Here is a 7,361-nt window from a genome sequence, read left to right on the forward strand (position 1 = left end):
GATGATACTTAGACTGAAAATTCCCTTATTACTGCAAGAATAAAATGCTACACTAATAAATGATTGATATATAAGTGATCTGTTAAATTTATGTGCAAGCACAATTATTATGAATGTCAAATATTAAACAGGGAGATTGAAAATATAAATATTAAAAGAGTGTATTCGTTAGATTAGTCTATGAGGAAAATTATACACTTTCTGAGCTAATGTTACAAAAATTAAATAATAATTCAAGGCCAAATAATATAGGACAGATTAGTTAATAATTATGATATTTTTTAATTGTTTGGTGTGCTTGTATTTCTAAAATGAAACAAAATGATGTCTAAGGACTGAATTTAATTTTCAGGTATGTAATTCCACTTAGGCCATAAATTAAATATGGAATATCAACTTTGTCACCTTAAAATTTCACAAGGAAGAAAAACTCCCAAATCAGTTATAATTATATCCACATCAAACCATCTTCAACTTCCTGTGTAATAGAGAATATACAGAATGTAATGAAAAAATACATATATTTTTTTAAAGATTTTATTTATTTATTTATTTATTTATTTATTTATTTATTTATTTATTTTAGAGACAGAGAACATGGGGCAGGGGGTGGGGCCACGGTAGAGGGAGGGAGAAAAATCTCAGGCAGACTCCACACTCAGCATGGAGCTCAACACAGGGATTGTTCTCACAACCTTGAGATCATGACCTGAGCTGAAACCAAGAGACGGACACTCAATTGACTAAGCAATCCAGGCACCCCTAAAATATTTTTTAGAAGTTTTATTTAAGTAATCTATACATCCAACATGGGGCTCAAACTCACAACCCCCAAGATCAAGAGTTGTATGCCCTTCTGACTGAATCAGCCAAGTACCCCAGTATTTTGTACTTGTTGATCTCTCACTGCTATTTATTGCTTTAATCACATATATTGCTTAGCTCTGCTCATGACTGGATTTTCTATAAACGATTTTGACTATATGTAGTCCTCTGTTTTTTTTTTTTATTCAGCATTATATTTGAGGCTCATTTTCTTTCCTATATCATGTTCCACTTTATGTATATGCTTCTAATCTCTAACCTTTCTGACTAGACATTGGGGTTGTTTCTTGTTTTGTTTTCTACTATTATTCATAAAGCTTTTCTAAATATTCTTTTTTAGGGGGACAGAGAGAGAGGGAGAGAAAGAATCCTAAGCAGGCTCCACACCTAGTGCAGAGCCCAATACAGGGCTCAATCTCACATGACCTGAACTGAAATCAAGAAATGGACACTTAACCAACTGAGCCATGCAGATGCTCCATTTCTGAGTATTCTTTTACATGCCTAATTATGTACCCGTCCAAGAATGCTAGGATGAATTCCTGGGAGTTGAACCCCTGGGTCATAATGGACATACATTTTTACCAGACAAGAACAAAATGTTTTCCAAAGTGGTAACACTAATTCAGACTCCATCCACAGTATTCATATCTATTGTTTCCCCATAACTTTACAGTATTCTTGTGATACTACCAAAAGCAAAGCTTACAGGGAGAAGGAACAAGGGAATGTGAAAAAAGAATTATTATGTGTTCCAGAACATCTGCTCTGTTCTTAGTTCTTCTACAAACTTGCTGTGGGACTTTAGAAGAGTTACTTAATCTTTCTGTGTCCCATTTTAATCACTTCTTGCATAAAGTATTCAGACCATTATGAACTTTCATTCAGCTCTAAAATTCTCATTCTACCCAACATTTGCAAATACTGAGACACAGAATGATGATGTGCTTTGGCTGAAGTCACACATCATAGCAAGGGACCTGAGTTCCTCCTATATAAAGGGTGGGCTAGACTATATGATTGTAGATATCACTTCCTATTTTATGAGTCTGGACTGAGAGTCTGTGATTTCAGGGCCAAGAATAACCAGTATGGCTTAATGGATCCATTATGACAAACACTAATTAAGTATATGCTATGTGCAAGGCAGGCATCACAAGTACCAAGGAGATAATACAACATGTCTCCTGCCATTGAGGAACTCACAATATAGGAGAATGGATAGGTAAGTAAACCAAGGTGGTTCATACTGTAATGAAATAAGTGCTCTGATGGAGATATGTGCACATCATGGTGGGAAGGGCAGAAGGGGAAACCAGGGACTACTTATTGAAGGAAATGGTGCTTGAAAGGTGTTTTGAAGGGCAAGCTATCTAAAAGATGAAGCAAGGTCTCCAGAATTTATCTCACATTCTTGGTTATTGACTGTCTCCTGTACTCTGGAATGTAAGCTCCAATGAGGGGCTGGACTATCCCTTTGCCTGCCTTATTCTCTATAGTTTCCCCAGCATCTAGCACTGATCCATCTAGCCAAAGCCTGGCTCAGAACAGTCTCTCGATAAATATTTATGAAATGAATTAAGAATAATAATACCTCATCTTCCTAAAACATTTTGACAGTTTACAAAATACTGCTAAACACATTCTCTCAGTTGATCTTATCAGACCCCTTTTGGTACCATCAAAACAGATGGCCTCGAGAAACAGTCTGCAAAATGGCAAGTTATCAGCAGTTATTAAAGCCTGATAAAGTTGTTGTGGTCATTTTAATTATATAAAATCTGATCTGATCTTCTTAGCAGATGTTTCCTACACATGAGGAAAGGTTACATCTGAAATGGAAAAAGAATCGCTCTCAAATACAGCATCCATCCTCATTCCTTACTGCCAAAACAACTATCCCCTCGTTAAATGCAGGAGTCACTCTCTTCCATATTACTGCCCCTCCCATCTTGCCTGTATATGTTCAAGAAAGTCAAAAACAAACATAGGGCTGAATGCTGTGAAAATTCAATGCTTGTCGTTTTCTATTTTTATCATGACAATGAATGCTGGATTGTTGCATCTGAACACAAGAATGAGAATTATTCATGTAGAAGAAATCAGACATGGAACAAAGAGCAGCTCTGTAGGAGCGGGGCTGAACATTTCTGAGCTAGTTCAGAACCACTGCCGGAGATTTCTGTTCAATTTTCTATTTCTTATCTTTCTTTCTTGCTTGCTTGCTTTCTTGCTTTAGTTTTGGCAGTGCTGCACTACTGCCTTAGAGCTATATTTTAAGACAATTGCTCCTGATCTTGGTAATGACCCAATTGGGGTCTCTGAGAATCTACCAAAAATGGGCAAATTATGGGCAAAGAGTGGAAGAGCAAGCCTTTAATGCTTTCTGTATCTAAATAGGGTCCATCAGTTATCTTGGTTCTTGGCACCTGTGCTCTTGTCTCACAACCCTTATCACAGTGAAGCTCCCTCACCCATAGGTTAGGTTCTAAAATCAGCATGAAGTGAAAATAGCAGACTCAAAATTACCATTAATAATCATTTAAATTTCACATAAAACACAATATGGATGGTTTGTATATACTACCTTGTATGTAAAATATATTTTGTGCAAGGAATATCCAGTATAGTATAGATTATATAGAAAATTATATTTCGATATTTGAATTACATACAAAGGAAAGTGCTCAGAATGGAAATCACAGAACTGCACCTATGCTATGACTATATCTATTGGTATAATTACTGAATGCTTAATACTGTTAGTTTGTAGTCATCATAAAGGCAGGGATCCTGCCCTATTTCGATGACTTCTCTGTCCTCCATCTCTAACTCAGTTCTTCTCAAAAATCGATGTTAACTGACTAACGTTAAGGTGAGATGGGAGGACACAGAGAGTCAGAAGAGATGTGTTCCAGAACAACCGTGCTGTGCCACCATAGTGGCCTAAACAATGACAAACCGTCCTATCAGCTGTTAAAACCTAAAGATCACCCTGCTGGTCAGCAACTCTCGTGCTGTCTGCTGTGCTACTCGAGTTCCTTCCTGTCTGCCTGGGGTGAATGGCATATGCGTTCCCAGAAACCAAATGATAATCATACTTTGTGAATTTAACCCACAATTTTACTTTAAGAATTTCAATGTTTACTATTTTTAAATTAGAGGCAGACCTCAGAGATGTTGTGGGTACATTTCCGGAGCACCACCAAAAAAACATATATAGCAATAAAGTGAATTAAATTAATTTTTTGATTTCCCAGTGCATGTAAAAGTTATAGTTATATTATACTGGAGTCTAATAAGTGTGCAATAGTATTATGTCTAAAAAAATTACACATCTTGATTTTTTAAATGTTTTATTCACAATTTCTCCATAGCATCCTGTTTGATAGCATTTTATCCACACTAGAACTTCTTTCAAAATTGGAGTCCATTCTCTCAAACTCTGCATTCGCTTTACCAATTAAATGTATGGGAATATTCTAAATCCTTTGTTGTCATTTCAACCATCTCTGCAGCATCTTTGCCAGGAGTAGATTTCATCTCAAGAAACCACTCTCTTTGCTTTCTTTGCTCATCCATAGGAAGCAACTCCTCGTCTGTTCAAGTTGGATCCTCAGTGTGCAGAAATTCAGTCCCATCTTTAGGCTCTACTTCTGCTTCTAGTTCTCTGCCTATTTCTACCCCATCCCCATCTGCACTTACTGCCTCCCTCAAAGTCATCCATGACAGTTGGAATCAACTTCTTCCAAACTCCTTTTTTTTTTTTTAAGAAGGTTCTTTTTTTTTTAATTTTTATTTATTTACGATAGTCACAGAGAGAGAGAGAGAGAGGCAGAGACACAGGCAGAGGGAGAAGCAGGCTCCATGCACCGGGAGCCTGACGTGGGATTCGATCCCGGGTCTCCAGGATCGCGCCCTGGGCCAAAGGCAGGCGCCAAACCGCTGCGCCACCCAGGGATCCCGTTCCAAACTCCTTTTACGTTGACATTTTGACTTCTTCTCACGGATCACAAATGTTCTTAATGTCATCTAAAATGGTGGATCCTTTCCAGAAGGTTTTCAACTGACTTTGCCCAGATCCATCAGAGGATTCACGATCCATGGCAGATAGAACCTTACGAAATGTGTTGCTTACATAATAAGACTTTAAACTCAAAATGACTCCCTGATCCACAGCTACAGAATGGACGTTGTGCTAGCAGGCACGAAAACATGAATCTTGCAGTACCCTCGTCTCCACCAGAGCTTTTGGGTGACCAGGTGAATTGTCAGCTAGCAGTAACATTCTGAAAGGAATCTTTTTTTTCTGAGCAGTAGGTCTCAACAGTGGGCATAAAACATTCAGCAAACCATGCTGTAAACAGAGGTGCTGTCATCCAGCCTTTGTCATTCCTGTTAGCACAGGCAGAGTAGACTTAGCACAATTCTTAAGGCCCTGGGATTTCCGGAACCATCCATGACATTGGCTTCAACTTAAAGTCACGGGCTATAGTTGCCTTGAAAACTTAGTGCATCGGCCTGTCCTTTGCAGCTTTGAAGCCAGGCATGGACTCTTCCTCTCTTGCTACGAAAGTCCTGGATAGCATCTTCTTCTAATAGAAGGCTGTCTCATCTACACAGAAAAACCTGGTGTGTCGTAGCAGCCTCTTCATTACCCATCCTAGCTAGACCTTCTGGACGGCTCGCTGCAACTTCCACATCAGCACTTGCTGCTTCCCCTTGCACTGTCACATTATACAGATGGCTTTTCCCTTAAACCTCACGAACCAACCTCTGCTGGCTTCGAACTTTTCTTCTGCAGCTTCTTCCTCTCTCGCGGCCTTCATAGAATAGAAGAGAGTTAAAGTCTTGCTCCGGATTAGGCTTTGGCTTAAGGGAATGCTGCGGCTGGTTTGATCTTCTGTCCAGACCACTCAAACTTTCTCTGTATCAGCAGTAGGCTGTTTTGCTTATGTATCATTCATGTAGTCACTGGAGTGGCACTTTTAATTTCCTTCGAGAACTTTCCCTTTGCATTCACAAGGAGGCTAACTGTTTGGTGCAAGATGCCTAGCTTTCAGCCTGTCTCGGCTTATGACAAGACTTCCTCACTAAGCCTCACCATTTCTACCTAGTGATTTCAAATGAGAGACACATGACCCCTTTCATCTGAACACTTACAGGCCATTGTAGGGTTGTTAATTGGTCTAATTTCAATACTGTAGTGTCTCAGGGAATAAGGAGCCTCCAGGAGAGGGAGAGAGGGAGAGAAACTGCCAGTCAGTGGAGTCAGTTAATGATTAGGTTCACTGTCTAATATGGGTGTGGTTTGTGGTGCCCCAAAATAATTACAAGAGTAACATCAAAGATCACTGACCAAAGGTCACCATAAGGAATACAATAATAATGAAAAATTTGAAATATTGTGAAAATTACCAAAACATGACAGAGACTTGCAGTGAGCAAGTGCTATAGGAAAAACAGTGCCAAAAAAATTGCTTGGCGCACGGTTGCCACAAACCTTCAGTTTGTAAAAAACATAATGATCTGTGAGGTGCAATAAAACAAGGCATGCCTATAATTACTCTTACACGTGAATTTCACATTAAAATCAGCAAACACAAAAGGGAATGGGATTATGACTGAGTTTCATTTTCTTTTTTATAATTTCCTGTATTTCTGAAAGTGTTCTATGATGAGTATATATTGTTTTGAAACTCAGAAAAACATGTTTAAAATACTAAATATAACGTTATCTCTCAGTTTAAGCTATTTTAACCTCTTTTGAGCTACAAAACCTCAGTATTGTACCATTTAGAATTGTGATAAAAGAAAAGTTGAGAACTGTTTGAAAAAGGATCCAATCATTCTAAATATTTTAATTGTTTAAAAGTACTCTTTGTTTCTAACTTGGTGCTATTCTTTTTTTAAAGCTTATTTATTTATTTAAGTAATTTCTACACCCATATGAGCCTCAAACTCATGACCCCAAGATCAAGAATCTCATGCCCCTCCAACTGAACCACCCAGGTGCCCCTAACTCGGTGCTATTCTTAATGAAATTCATTTTTTTCCAATTTTTTGAGATAAAATTGCATCCTCGTTACTTTTTAAAAAAGATCACCTTTTGATTCGTTTGCCTTGAGTTCCATTCCCTATTCTGAAGTAGGTACCGTTTGTAGAATGTTATAAATTAGGGGCTTGCTAGGGGTTGGAGAAGAAAGAGAGAGAAGAGCCACATTGCTTAATTTCCACACACTTTTAGTGTGTGGAAATATATACCAAACTAAGCTTATCACCTCCTGCTCCATCATATACTCTTCCACATTTACAACCATGACATTCTCACATAGACAATCTCCTTGTAAATTTAGCAGTCACCTGTACTATCCACACTCTCTAACTGTATTCTATATGTAAATACATACAAGGAGAGATAAAGACATAGCTGATCCACAAAGATCAAAGGTTGTAGATTGGTTGCAACATCCTCACCTCACCTCACCTGAGATTAAGCACTGCTTAATATACAGACACATGATCCCTACATGACT

The sequence above is a fragment of the Vulpes vulpes genome, chromosome X (assembly GCF_048418805.1).
Source record: "Vulpes vulpes isolate BD-2025 chromosome X, VulVul3, whole genome shotgun sequence".
Classification (NCBI taxonomy): Eukaryota; Metazoa; Chordata; class Mammalia; order Carnivora; family Canidae; genus Vulpes; species Vulpes vulpes.